Below are 16,791 nucleotides of genomic sequence, written 5' to 3' on the forward strand. Positions count from 1 at the left end.
TCATCGAACTAGCATTTGTATCGTTAATGTAGCAAAAAAAATCACACATAATTTAGGAGATAAAGAGTCAATTGAAAAATACAGCTCAGTGGAATACGATTTAATAATTGCAATTTAAAATGCGCGGTTATTTATAGTTAACCCAAATACACAACGTGACCTCTCAAATTGCACGACCAGGCCGATAAATCGTTGTTACCGCACATGCACTCGTAAAATTATAACGAGGCAATTATAAACGTGAAATTTTCATCGCTAAATGCAAGCCATTAAATCTTTCGCTCGCGTGGACCACAAAAGTCTCGTTGAATTACTAAATCTCAGAGACGCGGGAAAGAGATCTCCGTTTTCAGACTCCGCGATTCGTGAAACTATTCCACGAACGCTTAGATATCTTTCCACTTTTTCTTGGCGAGCGGAGACCGGGAAAGAATCTATTTAACTTTTATGATGCCCTAGGAAGAGTCTTTACTGTTCCCCGATAGTCCGGTGCATTTCGCCCAAAAGGAAAACTCTCTCTCTCTCTCTCTCTCTCTCCACGGTCTTTTTGTTCCTAGTAACCGGTGATCACAACGATACACCGGAGGATTCTCAAATAGCAATGACGGTCGATCGTCTGATGAAAATTCGTCGGAACTCAAACTAACGTTGGTCACTCTGGAAGCGCGGTAACGAGGTAGCGGTCGCGAATTCAATCTCGGTCCCTGACCAACGATTTAACTCCTCCACTTGCCTCTCGACTATGAAGTTCTCCCTTTCGACGAAGTGGATCTTTCAAGCACAGTGGACAAGTGAAGTGTTTCGCAACTGTTGGAACAGGAATGTTTGCGCGTTATTTTCCCATACTCGACTACGTGCTACTCTCTGGCCACGATCGATGTGTCGAGCAGCAAAAAAGGGAGACGACGAGAGGGCCCGCCGCTATCGGTGAGGTGGTAAGATTGATAGAGGAATCGGTCGTTCGATCGATGAACCTTCTACCAGTCACGATAAGCACCGCTGCCTCGGGGGATTAAATCCGCGACGTAATTGGGTAGAAAAATGGTCGGCCGCTGCCGTTTCAGCGACGAACGAAGATAGCGGAGTCTGATATTTGTCACTGGGACAGATATCTTTAAGAGTACTTTCTCATTATTGATATACGTAATTATTAGAGACTATTATACTTGTAGAAGAAGATAAAAATAGATTTCATTTTAAAAGAGTTCATTTTTCAAAAATCGTAAAATTGAAAAACATTTTTCACAAATTACATAAAAATAAATTTCGTTATCCAGTAACAATAGATTCGAATTGTTTTTCAAGTTTAAAGATTCCAATCTAGAGGCGTTCATTAAAAAACCGTTACTTTAAGATACTTTCTAAAATTTAAAAGTTTCTAGGTGTAATCCTTTTATATTTAGACAGGATTTGTATTTATATCAGATGTAAAACAATCCTTCCGGAAAGGTACAACGTTCTCTTCCCTTTTTAAAAAGGGTAACTAATTTTAATGAGCGACCAGTGCATGTACCAGACACGTCCGCCGCGAAGAGCGACCTAAAGACGTACAACACAGCGCGGCGCCAGGTGCATCTAAATGGGGCTAGCGAGGTCTAGAATCACTTCCAACGGTCACGTTTCGGTATTTACGAGCTCCCTCTTTCGCTGAGACGGAACCACGGACACCCATCGACCCAATCGCAGCAGCCAGCCAACCCAGGATCGTTTCGAAACCACCGATGGTACGCTAACGTACATCTCCGAGACCGCATCCTCGTTTTGTTGACTGTACGGACAAATCGACTATACCATTTACTACCAGAGTTATTAATTGTCGTTATAATGAATTATAAAAGTCAACTGTGATAACTCTAGTTAAAAATCCTTTAAGTATCGTAAAAACAATAATGTATCTTGTAATATATAAATTTGTTTCAAATTTCTTGGCACTGTAATCTGTATTATTATGGTATCTAATTATTTTTAATGGAAAGATTTTTTACTTTGATTCGTAAATATTATTATCTGTTTTACGTCTTGTACGCAGAAAAAAAAAATTAATATGAAATCAACAATTCATTGTTTCATATATAAGCAAGAATATAAAATCTTCTTGGATAAATTTATAATCTTAAACATGCATAATTTGCTTACATGAAGAAAATTTGTCTCGTCATGTAAGCAAATTATGTCTGTTTAAAATTATAAATTTTTTCCAAGATTTTATATTCTTGTTTATATATAAAACAATAAATTGTTGATTCGATAAATTTTTTTCTGTGTACGTCAGAGTAAACTATTATATATTATTCAGTATTAACAGAGCCTTTACGATATCTGAAAATGACATTTCGCTAACAAAACATATGCTCCAAAGCTTTGAATACAAACAGTAAAAATATAAACTTGCATAATATCTCTTGCGAGGGAGCAATTACGAGCACGCAATAGTTCTGTCACAGAATCTGGATGCTGCGTACAGACCGCGACAGACCCGTCTAGCAAATTGCTTTTAATTTCTCCTCTCAATGTCGAAGCTGAATCGCCAAGTCGTAAAGGAAATGCTTGAGAAACGACGTAGAATGTCTGAATAGCGCAAACCTTATTCATACCCGGGGCTCCGAGTCGCAACGAAGTACGGCTCCGAGGAAAACTATATTGTTCCACGTAACAAAGCCCTTCCTCCCATCGTTGTACGCATTAGGATCACAGTTCAGACGTAACATCTTGGAAGAAGGTACGATAGACACATCGAAACAGAAAACACAGCCGGGAGGAAATATTCCCGTACGTACAAATCCTTATTTATACGCAAAACGTAATCGGATTGCGGGGGACCCGGAGGTATAAAATTCTCTATAGTTTAAAGTAGAAAAATAACGAATAAAATTTCCCTTCACATAATTTTAGGATAATTTGTCGTTTTGCAAATGTTGGATTGATGATATATCGTTTCGAACGGGAGCGCATGCAAACTGCACTAATTACCCGTGGCTGTTCTAGCCATTAGTATGAATAAGTAAGCATCCCCGTGCGACCGTGAAAAATAAAAGGCGTTTAATTAAAGAGGCACTTTAGGGTGAATTTAAATCGCCTGATTTCGTAAAGTCGTCTCATTAACTCTCCTTTCTCTCTTCGATATATTGTATTCTTTTGTCGCTACGCGAATGTTTGCATAAAGAAAGTTTCTTTCGTTGTACAGAATTATGTAATTAATTTACATAATTCTGGAATCCGCATAATATTCTCAATTCCGCGTACTTTTTCTTTATTCAGCCTCTTTTCTTAAAAGAATTCAGGACAATTATACAATGGCCGGATTATAGACAGATCCGGGGTGCGCTCCTTTCCATTAAATCATTTTATCTTTAAGAATCTTCTCCAAGCACGGCGGATTCTCTCAACAAATTATTTAATAAGCTTATTATCGTCGCGGAATTAATAATCTGTTTGGTAAGTTTCAGAGGAAATTGGCATTTCTTTCTCCTTGCATATTTTATAGAATAAGATTATAATATAACTTTCATCTATAAGAAACTTGAATATATAATTAACTACCAGTCTCGACTAGAAAAACCTCATTATTTCGTTTATATTCTCACCAGCATAATTCATCCGAGTTAATATTTTTACACCGGTTCTTTAATGCACGACTTGCCGCGTTAAACGCCGTTTATATATGCATGAGAGAGAGAGAGAGAGAGAGAGAGAGAGAGAAAGAGGGGAAATCAAAAGTCACGAATCTATTCAGAACTCTATGCATCCGCCCGGGCGGACGGACGAGACCACTTATCGCGCTCGAGCTGTTTAAATATGCGATGCACCGCATCGTTCCTGTAAATTTGCGAGCATCGGAGATGTGGGAAGTCGGTTGGTACCGTCGAGCGCTCGCTCGCGCGCGTCAAGAGGGAATACCGAGACTTCGGCGGACTTTGGATGCCTTAATATTACATTCCTGGTTTCCTTCGTGCCGTCGAGCTCCGTACGACCGGTCCATAAGCAAGCACCCTATCCTAAAGCCCGACGGTGCACGGCAGCACGGAACGCTACCACGGAACGAGCCAGTTGGCCCCTGGAGAATCTCGGGAGATCCTCTTGTATATCTAACGGAAGTAGCCGGACTCGTTTCGTATACTTCAGCCATATCATCCGGAAAATGCGGCAAGACTCGGAAAATAACGCGGGACGCAAGAAGAAACGTCGTCGTCGTCGTCTCCCGAGAACGTGCGGCAACTTAATTCCTTTTTGCGTCCACATCCGCAAAAACATCGCCAATTTATGGTGACTTTAAAAATACGAAATTTTATTCGCGAGTGTATTGTTTACGAAACACGTAGAAAGGAAGAGCGTGAAATACTGATTATATTTTTAATCTCTTCAAGTTTCGAAAGTACGCAAAAATGTTCTCGCATAAAATTATTGTGCGTTAATTCCACATTTCATATCCTCATTCGTCTCTATTTGTATTAAAATTAAAACGAATTCGTCCACACTGACGTAAAACTGTGGACAATTGCAGGTAGCTGTCGACAGCAGATTCGTGCAACTGTTTATTCGCGAATCGACGCATAGTTTATGTGCACGAGAGCAGCTCTGCTTGGCCAGACACTGCTGAATTACGAGCGAATGGTCCAAACATTCTTCTGCAAATAGCGTCTTTTGTTCCGGTCTTTTTAACAATTAATAACGCGCATGAATTTTCTTTCGTACATCAGACCGGTCCGCGCGTTACCGTAAAAGGGGGATAGAAGAAACTGGAAATAAAGTGGAATGCGAGAGTATATACGACATAATGGGGTAACAGGTAGTAACGGGCTACACGAAGCAAGGCTCGAGAGCTTCAGGCCCATAGCATATATCATGCGGTAATGGTCCCGTTGCGGCGGGGGCGACAGCGGCCGCGCTAAAGTATCTACAGAGGGTCCCATTGGCCGTACTCACCGCGGCCTGACGTGGAAATAATAGCTTTTCTGAATTAGACTACCGAATAGGGCCACCCCCGTTCGTGCGTATCCGGCGCAACGGACGCTTCGAAATCCTACGTTAGCCATCGACGCGACTCGCCAAGATTCATGCGCGCCGCTACGAGAAATTTAGAAGGGACCCTTCGAAGCGCCCTCGTAAGTAACGAGGGTATACGGGGTGAAATTATTTAGCGGTAATGTGGCCGGGAGCCTGTATCGTACTCGCGTAGGGAGGAGAGAACGAATGATGAGCAGGAACCGTACTTATCGATTTCACGACTCGTTATTTTTCTAGACGATAATGGCGAACAGGTTTTATGATTTTTCGTGGATAAACTTTATAAACGCGTTATCAGTCGTTTACAAATTTACTGCGCCAAAATAATAGCAATTTTCAAATAAATGCGATACAGCGATATCTCTCGATAATATTAAAGGTATCGTGTTGATAAAAACTGCATAATTATACCATTATAAATAAATGTACCATGTGAAAGTAATGAAATCGTTTCTTATCTCTCCCAATATTTTCATGCGTATTTAAAGTTAATTAGTTTCAGAATAAGTTTTCACTTCTCTGACTTTTAATTATTTAATTGTGAATAAAATATTTCAATTTAATATTCCTGTTTAACATATCACGTATAATTATGAACAATTTCCCGAAATATTTCTCCGATTAATAGTAATTAACAATAAATATATTCCCCGCGTTTAATTATCGTAATTCTCGAGCGGGATACTTGTTGGTGAGATAGAACTCTTTAATTCAATCAGGAGCGCAGACGAAACTATACAGAAACAAGGGGTTAATGCTACGAGTGTTAACGCTTCGTTGGCTCAATAAGAGGGAGTTTCCCGAAACAACCGTGTAACAGAATTACCGCGCATGGCGCGCATCTGTTACGTAACAAATGTTTTCCGCGCGATTTTAGTGCGTTATAGAGGAAAACGGCGAGCGAGGAAGCGATTGAGCACGACGACGACGGCCCCGCGGAACGTAAAGCCCAACGCGCCTGATTTCCTTCTTCGGTGTGACGCGAATCACGAAGGGATAAGTATAAAATCTAAGACCCCGACTCGCGCGAAAGCTGATTTTCGTGCCTCGAGATCGATCCTACAAAGCGGGAAAGCTCGTTTTACGCGAAATCGTTTCCCCGGAAGCGAGAGTACCTAATACGAAGCTGTCGCTGCTTACCTTATCGATCGTGATAAGAGCACCGCCGAAAATCCGAAAAATACCGATCTAGACACGGCTGCCATACATTCGATTCAAAAACGATAGCGAACGTTACATTATTTCGTGTAATTACATATATAGCTAGTTACATTATATATAGAATAGGCGACAAATCGAGTAACTTCAATATTGTCGTATTTCTTGTTCAGATCTGGAGTAGATTATACTATTAAAATCATCTTTTAAATAGTCAAACGCATAAATATTCAGAAGCAAATATATGCGGAACTTCATTCTCCATTTCAAATTTAAATTAATGCGATTCCATCGTGACGTTTAGCAAAAGATATACGTTTTCAAAAATTAAAATCGTCCAGATTTGATCATTTTTTGCGTAGCAAAAGGACAAGATATATATAATGCAATATTTCCCATTGTTAGCACAGCAATTCCGTTCGGTAAAGTAACGGCGAATTGTCCACAGTCAAAGGACGCCTTTTTAACGGTGCCTTATGTCGGTCAAGCGTTTGAGCAAACGTAGCTGAAAACGAATCGCAAACCGTTCGCCCGATACCGTAGAGGCACCGTTAAAAAAGCACCTCTTTCATTAATACGATCGATACGTTCTACCTTCCCTGCTCATTTGCATTGCAATACGTTCAACATTTTTCTACGATACACGATCTCAACGTTCAACATTCGCCGTGGAAATTCAACGGGGCATAGAATATCGGAGTTCATCGCGCTAACGAGAATTCGTCCAAGTCGATCGGCATTAATTACATTGCGCGATAATTATATTCGCAAAGCCCCGATTGCCTTGGACTGAGGTCGTCATGGAGGGATCTCGTTGACTCGTGACGTCGCGTTATTCTTCTTCTTTACCAAGCAGTCGATGGCGAAAACAAGTTCCGAACAACGTTCCGGCACCACTATGCGCGATTTCGTATGCAAACGTGGAGATACAAGACCGACCCTCTCTGCACAATGGCTTATGTCATATTCGCTTTTCATCCCTTCCGCCCGCTATTTCTCCTCTCTATCTCTCTTTTTCTCCTCTCTCTCTCTCTCTTCCTCTCATCCCTACTCCCATTTCCATTTGCCCTGTTCTCTTTTCATCCCCTGCAGTACACTGCACAGTGTGTCCCAGGAGAAAAGGTCAATACTTTGGTGATCGGTCACTGCGAGCGAGAAAGTTTCCGCGAACACGTGTCGGAATCTGAGCTGCAAGGTACATTAAAGTTGAATACTCTATATACTCTTACAAATCTTTAATATCTCAAGATTAAAAGTTTCCCAAAGACTCATTGTTTTTAGAAAGTACGTTATTTTTGTTTTCACGTTATTTGGATAGTTTGTTCTTGTAGTTTTCGATTCAAACTACCGTAACTTAAGGAAACTACATAGAATTGAACAGCTAGTTAATCGAAACTTCTTTAATCGCAACGATCAATATCCTTGTCTTTCTTTCTGAAACACTCTGTATATCTTGCTCCGCTTCCGGCCTTTATTGCTTCTGGGTTTCGCGCAAGTCGCACCGCCGACGCGTTACTTCATTCTATTTTTAGATGCCTACGTCATTCGGGCAACTCTGAGTAGCTCGCTCGAGTTAGCTACGCTTGCCCTGTATAACTGAAACTACTGATTGAATCGAGCGTGGCGCCATCGAGTAAACCACGGTACCGGATTATTTAAACCGGTAACGCGCTCATCAAACCGTAATCGCAAGCCAAGAAAATAACATGCTCCCGTATTTACATTATCCATCATTTCGTCCATCTCTCGAGTCGCGATGTCAAAATAATAGCTTTCCTGTACTAGACTGCCGAGGCTATCGCGCACCACGCGGGTAATTTTGTATCGATTACTGGGTAATTGCAAGCAGTTGCTCCGCGATAACTTTCTACAAGAAGACCTGCCCGCATAAACGGTAATATCTCTTTAAAATTCATGTTTGCGCAAGATAAACTGGCGAAAAGTACATTCATCCTTCATTCATCCGGTGTCTCATGCGCGATTTCAGGTCAAATATCCGGATATAATTTTAATAAATTTAAGTTGCGATAATACACAGACACGCGAAAGTGATCCTTTTTCGTATCTGCACAATAAAAAAATTAATTGCTCGATTTTATATTTACTCTCGAGCTATCCAAAAAAATTGAGAAAATGTTGATAAGGTAAGAAGACGCTATCTAAAAAATTTTATTAAGGTTTGGCTTTCAATCAACTTCTAATTTGTTCAAGAATTCTCCACATAAACTTAAATGAATCGGCCTCGTTGTTGGCGTCTTCCGATGCGCTTTCGTACAACGGTTATCTTACTCATTTATATTTCATGAGTGATCTCACGGCCATCGATATTACTGCATTCATTTCGCATTCGGCAGTCCGTTACGGGTCGACTATCATTCTATTCGATACAGACGGTATCGTCGCTGGTAAATCCTGACACAAGAGCTTCACTTTTCCTGGCTGGTCGCATTATTCGCAAGAAATATAGAAGACTTAGATAGACTTCGGCAGTGTCGTAAAACTAATAAACGATACTACCCATTCGACGTTTATCGGCTCGGTGACCTACCACTACTATCATTCGCGCGTAGAATTTCAATCTTTCGGCCGATGTATATTTTCAATAACTTTGCGGCATATGCACGCAGAGCCGTCGATTCCCACATTCTTGCACACATCGTAAAATCCACTATGCTGCGAAGATACTGCCAAAGAGAAGAGACGGAAAAGGACGAATGAGAAACGACTTCATCGAAGTCCTCGCGTATGTTTGCGGCTCGGTTTAACGAGTGTAGCAACGTTGCGACCGTCACTGGCCGGAGGGCGATCGAGAATTTCATTCGTTCGCTGGTGCTCTCTAGAACGATGCGTTTTCCATCCTCGCTCACTATCCACGGTCCATGTCCCTCTCATTCTCCCTTTACCTCGATCGTAAATTATAATCGTGAAAATACGGCTTTTCGGGACATTAAACGGACGGGTTCGCGCTTTAAATAAAGTGGCGAACATCGGCGAATGGCGAGGGACCAAACTAGAGAGAGGGGGTTGGTTGGTTGGTTGGTTAATGCGGCACAAAGGGGGCTGCAGACCAGACCGACCGCGGACCGAGCTTATAATTCCTGATCAGCATAAATCTCCTCCCTCACGCGCATAACATACCGCATATATAGCCGCTTCCTTCTGCACGGGTCCACAGTCAAAGTTAACCCCCGTCGGCCCTTCCCTCCTTGTCCCACTCACACGCACAATAAATACCCTTCCCCAGGGAGATCGTCCTCCCGATGCAAGGGCGCCGGATACCACTTTGAAGCGGATATTCCGGCCAATGGGAGATGACAGGATCAAAAGTGCCTTCGAGATGGTACGAATTGCAAATTTCCTGCTTAACATTACGTCGAGAGAGGGTGGATGAGCGACGGTGCATAATAAGGGTTATAGACCGACCGGTGTTATGGTGTATGTATCATGTTGGAAAGGACGATGCCTCGGAAGGCATTACGTATCCGACCTCATAACGCCACGGAAAATCTCCGTTGACGCGGAACGCCGGTTTCTGGGGCAGAACAACAAAGGTCTATCGATGCGCACGCCACTGCCACGATGCATGAGGGTTAGCTCAAGCCGTCAAGTTTCCCCAATAGGAGAGATTGCCAGATAAAATTTAAAAATTGTATCTCTCCCGAGTTGCTATTTGCTCGAGACTTGAACAAAATATTTAGAAAATCCTTAAAAAGAAGTGACGATTTTCTTACAAGTATACCATACTTGATTAACGTGATAACAAAATGTCACATAATTTTTTGCTTCATATTTATCGTGGCAGGAAATACTAAAAAATTCTCACTATTTTGCTGCTCACGTATCTCATTCAACAGTTTTCGTTTTCCCGGTCATTTTTCAATTATTATAATATTTTAAACATTTAACAAGCTGCATATTAGATTTTCCGCTTTCTGCGTCAATACTGACGAAGTATCTTCTCACCGTAACCGATACGAGGGCAGCTCGCGGATGTGGGTGCCGTTATTTAGTCGACGATAATCAAAGGAATGATGTCCTGCTCGTCGTGAAACGGACCACTTTGCGGCCGCCTTCGTGGTCTATGCGATGCTATCGATGCACACTTGCGTCAAACGAAACGAGCGCTTTGAATTAAACGATCGCACCGCAAGAAGCCCTAGATAAGGGCCTAAGAGCGGTGAAAACAACTTCCACTCGCTTCCGATCGTCCCCGATTCTCCCCTTGATATTTGATACGTCGCATCGACGACTGTTTAACCGGTAGTTAATGAGAAAACATCGTCAGATGTAAATTCACTGCGAGATGAAAGCGTCATTTTCGCATTAATTTTAATGGAATTAGGAGAATGTGTTAAAATAATGAAATTGCCAATTAATCAATGATTATAAAATCATTAAAATAAAACTTGATTGCGTTTAATAATTATCACAATTAATATCGCGAGATCAATGATACTTAATGATACTTAATTAAATCGTTGAAAATTCGCGGGAAAAGAAATCAATTAAACACGCGGTTTTGCGTGGCGTACGTATGGATCATTTAATCAGCCAAGCCTCTCCCGTTGCCAAAATCTGATACGCGGCCGAAATGCGTTCGGTGGACATACATACCGGGCGTGAGCGTGTGCCGCATTTGTTTGCGTCGCACAAACAGGTGCCGCAGTTACCTGCGTACTCTGTCGAGCACGAAACAAGCGTCAATCACGAGATCTGCATAACGCGACGAGAGGGTCAGACCGATCGATGGACCAGAAGCGACAGGGGACTGAGCGCGTTCTTTCGAGAACGCAGACAGATAGCGAGCGCTAATGAAACGACGCGATCCAATTCTCCGCTTCGGAGAAATTCGAGTGTGCGTACGCTAATTATTCGACGAATTGCGTCATTAACCGAATAGTCCGGATTTGCGACAAGGTGAGGGAGACAGACAGGGAGAAAGAGATACCCGGGATGTCGTTGGCTTTCCCGGAGTTCGTAGACTCGTTACATACATTTCGTCGTCGAATGTCAAATCGAATTTCTGCGGTGGTGCCCAAATTGAAATTACTTTCCGCGAACTTCTAACAGCGGAATCGTGCGAATCGACAATTTTTTTCTACCTGTCGTATTAATCCGTGATTCGAGAGAAAGAGAAAGAGAGAGGGAGGAAAATATCTATCCCGCCTACCCCCGTGAATGAACATGCGATGGCGAATCTATGCTCGCTTTTCGTGAACGCGAGAGTGGTATTCGAGCACCTCGTTACAAAAATCACCGCTTCCTTGTTGCCCGCCACGAAGGTTGCACTTAGGTTGAAACGTGTGTATTAAAACGTGTTATCACCGGTTGCTCGTAGCTGCATTAATGAAATCCGATGAAAAGGTAAGATTAATGCGCATAAATATCTCGCGTTGACGGCGTAAACGCAAGCGGTCGCTTGGTGCGTTCCGAGAAGCGAACTCGTCGAGGTAATTACGTAAGAAATATGTACATAGATAGCGCGGTCATTAGATTTCCAGGCAAGCAGGGAATATGTGTATCATTTTCCTTGCTTTCTTCTGGCGAAGGATTGAAAAGAATTCCGCACCATTAGGCAAACCGAGATGCTGTTCTAAATGACGCAGATCGAACATAAGTCACGTTTAGAACTATGGCACCAATAAATGATAATCAAGGAACGCAATTAAATTATTTATCTGCCTGATAAATAATTGCATACCATTCTGTATTATAAAAATATCAAAATGTCCAATTACTAATTAAAGTAATTTTTTAAACATTAGCTTTGATATTTTAATTTTTAATTTTATCAAAACGTGTCGTCAGTCCATAAAAAATATAGACTGTTGATAAAATTGAATATTAAAGATACTAATACTTCACAGAAATATTAATGTTACGTATTCAAATTATTGACACGAAATTTGTAATAATCAAAAAAGATAAGGCACTATGTAATCAGAAAATAGAATAAGTAATGCGGTACGAACTCATTTCACGATATTCGGCTTCGGTAATAGAGCTAACGCGTTTCTCGCGTGATCACATGTTTCTTACATATACGTACGTCGTCGGCAACTATAGTCATTAGTCCAGAATCTGCGTTTATAAAGCGGATACTAAATCAACGGTGGGCCGTAAGGAAATACCTCTTAGAATAATCTTGGATAGAATTTGTATTGCCGCGCCACGACATTCATATTATACGCTTGTACAATGAGAATTCCATATTCACAGAAGTCATATTTTACATAATTGCCATGTACACCTGCACGTAACTGATAAACTTTGAGATTTAAAAATTTATAGAAAAGGTATCGCTATTTCAGAATAAAATATTTATGAATCTTTTTTCGTTGTTTTATTTTATTTGACATAATTGAATTATTAACTTAATTAAAAGTTTATTTAGCTTTTGAAATATAAAAAGCTAACTAAGATATGAAAAATTCAAGAGAAATTTAGCGTTATAAAAATAAATAGGTCACTAATTATTAGTTCTTATTTTATAATCATTATAAAATAAGTCAGTAATTATTTCTATTAAATGCATCAAAAATATATGTTATGTAATTGAGAAATATTATAATTTTCTATATTTTATTAAGTTTGTGACAAATTTCTATTTTTAGAAATCTGAATGTTACTTGCAAAAAAATAATAAATACTAAGTTTATTTATCCCTTCCTAGTTACTTCATCGTTCGATGCCTCCTCTACTTCTCATATCCTTGCATTAATACTTCTTTGCGACACTCACACAACTCGCAAAAAAAAGCGGTTAATTGTAGTTGCGCGAGCAATAATTATATTATAATTATCGGTGTACGATGGTCGCGCGACACTTTTGCACTCCCGATATTAATCGCACGCGATATGTATTTTACTGCATTACGACGGAACAAGTATATGCAGAAAATACAATCGTATAATGAAGCTACAGCCAACGTATCACAGATTAACGCAATGAATAAAGCTTGAACAGCGGAGAGTTCTAGCATATGAAACCGATACGAAAACGTTGAATTTACGTTGCAAATTACATTAATACACTAAGTTAATTATAATTGTATTGATTTCATCGAGATCGTATTATGTATTGTAACATCGACGACATATGGAGCGGTTCGCACCACTGTCTCCGCGTGTATGTACTTCTGTCTTGCGAGTGACCTCAAAATACCTACGTGTAGGTACGAATATTATTTATCATAAAAATACGTGTCGCAACGTTTTAATATTTAACAGCTTTCAAATAAGTATACGTCAAACAATCTGTTCTTCGTATCTCGAATTATTGATGAGGCTTTACATAGCGTCCCATTACTTATATCATACGATATAGAAATTCGCTTATCGCTTCGCGTCAATTCGTAAACGATGGGATAAATTACATTTGCGTCAAATCCAAATGTCAGAGAAATATCCATTGTCTCCGTAAATATAACAATACAATAATTCGCTATTTCCATTGCCCGTCAACCCGATTTCTCTGTAGTGTAAACTGCGTTTAGCACATGCTTCGACAGACGTCGCCACGATTCGCTTGCAAATCATTAATTGCAGGAATCGATTGATCGCGAAATGATACCCAATTGTTTGCAGAAAACGCGTCGTCGCGTTTCGAGAGGTAGCAACGCGACGACACGCCGAGCTGGCCGTTTACGCCACTACCTGCCTATTCGAGTTTTGCCGAGTGAATGATATTTACGGTGACCCGCGCGTAAACGTTAGTATACATGTACGTCTCGTATACCGCATGCCAAAAAACATAACACTGCGCAGTGAACATAGCCACGAAAAATATTTAACCCTTAATCACCGAGATGCGGTATAGTGATTCCACTACTTTTTCATTTTTAACTATTTTATGCATACTTTTCCCCACGGAACCTCTCTCTCTATCTTTTTAACGTGTCTCGGTAGTATCGCATGAACTGTGTCCGCGTGCATCTGCTTGCAATTTATGCATAAAAATAGACTGCGTTCATTGTGACTTAGATGATTAAAGGTTAATGTATATGTACTAGAGGATTCAGGTCAAGCCAGGGAGGATGAACAGTCGCGACAAACTCGAGCAAGCATAAAGAATACTCTTCTTTTTTGATAAACCAAAAAAGAAACACACGTCACATTAAACTCGTCCGTTCTTATATCCGTATTCGTTAAAACAAATTCATGCATTTGTAGCATTTGATTAATCTCGTTGCTTAACCTGGAGACTTATGTTTGTAAAATTTTGATCAATAAGACATTTTCTTTCGTTCCTCTCTAGATTCTTTGGAAAAGAATCTCACTCTGAAGAGTGAAATTTCAGCTACTCTTTTTAAGATTGAGATTCCACTCCAAAGAACTTAGAGAGTTCGTTTTACGAATTAGCGTAAGACTATAAAATATTAATATAATTTGTTTATCAATTTACATTATAAATATTAATTATCGATTAATTTCTAGAAAAAGAGAATAAAATTAATAAATTAAATTATTAAATTAAAATTATTAAATCAAAATATTACTCTTGTGTGTTATTCGATTATTCGGATGGTGCGTTACATTTGTACCAGCGTTCTTAGAAAGAAAAATAACCGATATATTCTTCGTAAAACAACGAGCTTAGTAGCTGGAAACTTGAGCCGGTAAATACAAAGCGTATTTGCTTGCGGCGAACGCTTTGAAAACGAGTCTGCACTTTGAAAATTACTAGCCGTCTAGCAATAATTAACTTACGATTCGTAGCGAGCCTGGGCGGACAAGCCAAACATTGCCCAAATCACGCTACTTGGTATTCGCATCGTTAAACAATTACACAATGGCTCTGACGAGTTCGTCGACTTCGTGTCAACAACCGCTTCGGAGAGATTTCCGTTTACTTTAAGGTATTCGAAGCTTTTCGTTCACGCACACTAGAAATTCTTCTATTACGACATTTAAATCTTATAAAAACAAGGCGTAGGCAAAAACAAGACCAATTAGCAAACATATATTTTACCAGTTGGCATTAAATCATTTCATTAAGAAGGTAATAGAACGAACGATTCATCCGGCGTAGCAAGGATTACAAAGTTTTGGCTAGTTAGATTATGACTAGAACATTTTCCGCGACGTCTATAGTTAGAGCCAAGGTGGCAGCTTATGAATAAGTAAATTCATAATTCTTATCTTATATTAAGTAAAAACGGGATTCTTATTATTAGGTTAGTTTGCAAAGAAGTTTAATGCACGCGTTAATGGTGTTAAGTTTCATACTTCGGCTTAAATTAGCAGACATCTATAACATGTAGATTTTCCTTTAATTAAATCTGAGCGGGGCTGGCGAAATTTCAATCTTCGTATATTCGCTTCGCGCGAGTGTTTAAGTTTTCCTCAATTCTACGGATATACGTACGTGATGATAAAGCAGTGGTGTGCATGTCTTTTACACCCGTTCGTTCATAACGCTTGTATGTGTGCGCCGTCTCGCGTGACAAGATAATTCGGAAAGTTCCCTCGGTAAACGAGGCGACGACTGGAACCGGAGTTTAAACGAGAGGGGACAACGTAGAAGTGGATCATATCGAGGAACGTTAAGAGAAATAGACGAGGACAAAAGCATGGGAGAAAGAGAAAGAAACGCGAGTGGAAAGCGGGGAAAAGCGGGAAATTTGCATCTACACGATTCAGCCGGTATAATGGAATTAAAACGAGGTGGCAGAGCAATTAACTTTCCGACTAATTCCGCGCGTCGCATCTTGCGCCTCGCACGTGTGCATGCATGAACATGCGTGTGCTTAAGAAAAGCAGAGGATGCGACATCAATTTTTACTTACCAGCATTGTCCTCAAATAGTGGAAGTTGTATTATAATTTAAAAGATAAAAAAATCAAAATGAATTATCGATAATGAATTTAATTAGAGAACTTGATTACTAGAGTCTTGATTATTGAGGATTACTATATAATAATTAGTGTCTAAGCTTCAATCGCCCGAAGCTTGTGCCTGATAGCGAGACACTGGAATTCTTTTCCATGTCTCAGTTAAAGAAACCGTTTGCTCGGGCAATAAAAAAATGTATAAATTTTTTGTAAGAGCAAAAAGATATACTATTATTTTTAAGTTCGCTAGAACGCTAGAATGATATAACGACGACAGTTTGGATTACGCAATATAATTCTGTTGCGCAATCTCTAATCTATGACGTAATTGTGTAAACGCACGATCGTTTTGATCGGTTAAACAAGTTCTCTCTTAACCAAGGAAAGACTGCCACATGTTCCGTCATTCCGTGGAGTTTATGGTTTAGACTGTCATGAACAAACGGCCGATGTACATATCGGTGCACATTGAGGGGAGAACGCTATTGTAGAACGGGGCGCGAATAAACGGAGACGAAGGAGACAGGAATCGAGACGAGGGTTGAAACAAGAGGTTTGTCTCTCGTGTAATTACAGTACATACTGTCAAGATCTTTGTACAAGCGTCGGAAATCTGCGACAAGTCAACCGTTCGCCGAGCATCATCGCTATTGATCCGAACATGATCGCGGTCTCTCAGCGATCCCTTCCGGAGAGAGCTTAACCCCATAACGATGGGTTAATCTCTTGGAGGTGGCTCACCAATATCGTATACGCCCGAAAGGAAGCTCGCAGCTAGAAGCCCTAATTCTCGGAGC

General features: G+C 40.3%; 1 protein-coding gene across 2 annotated transcripts in view; it reads right to left on the reverse strand.

Annotated features, from left to right (window-relative positions):
- The window catches only part of LOC105208061 (E3 ubiquitin-protein ligase MYCBP2), a 183,796-nt gene that overhangs the window by 121,463 nt on the left and 45,542 nt on the right, over nt 1-16,791 (reverse strand). The window lies entirely within an intron of this gene.

The sequence above is a fragment of the Solenopsis invicta genome, chromosome 11 (genome assembly GCF_016802725.1).
Source record: "Solenopsis invicta isolate M01_SB chromosome 11, UNIL_Sinv_3.0, whole genome shotgun sequence".
In the NCBI taxonomy this organism is placed as follows: Eukaryota; Metazoa; Arthropoda; class Insecta; order Hymenoptera; family Formicidae; genus Solenopsis; species Solenopsis invicta.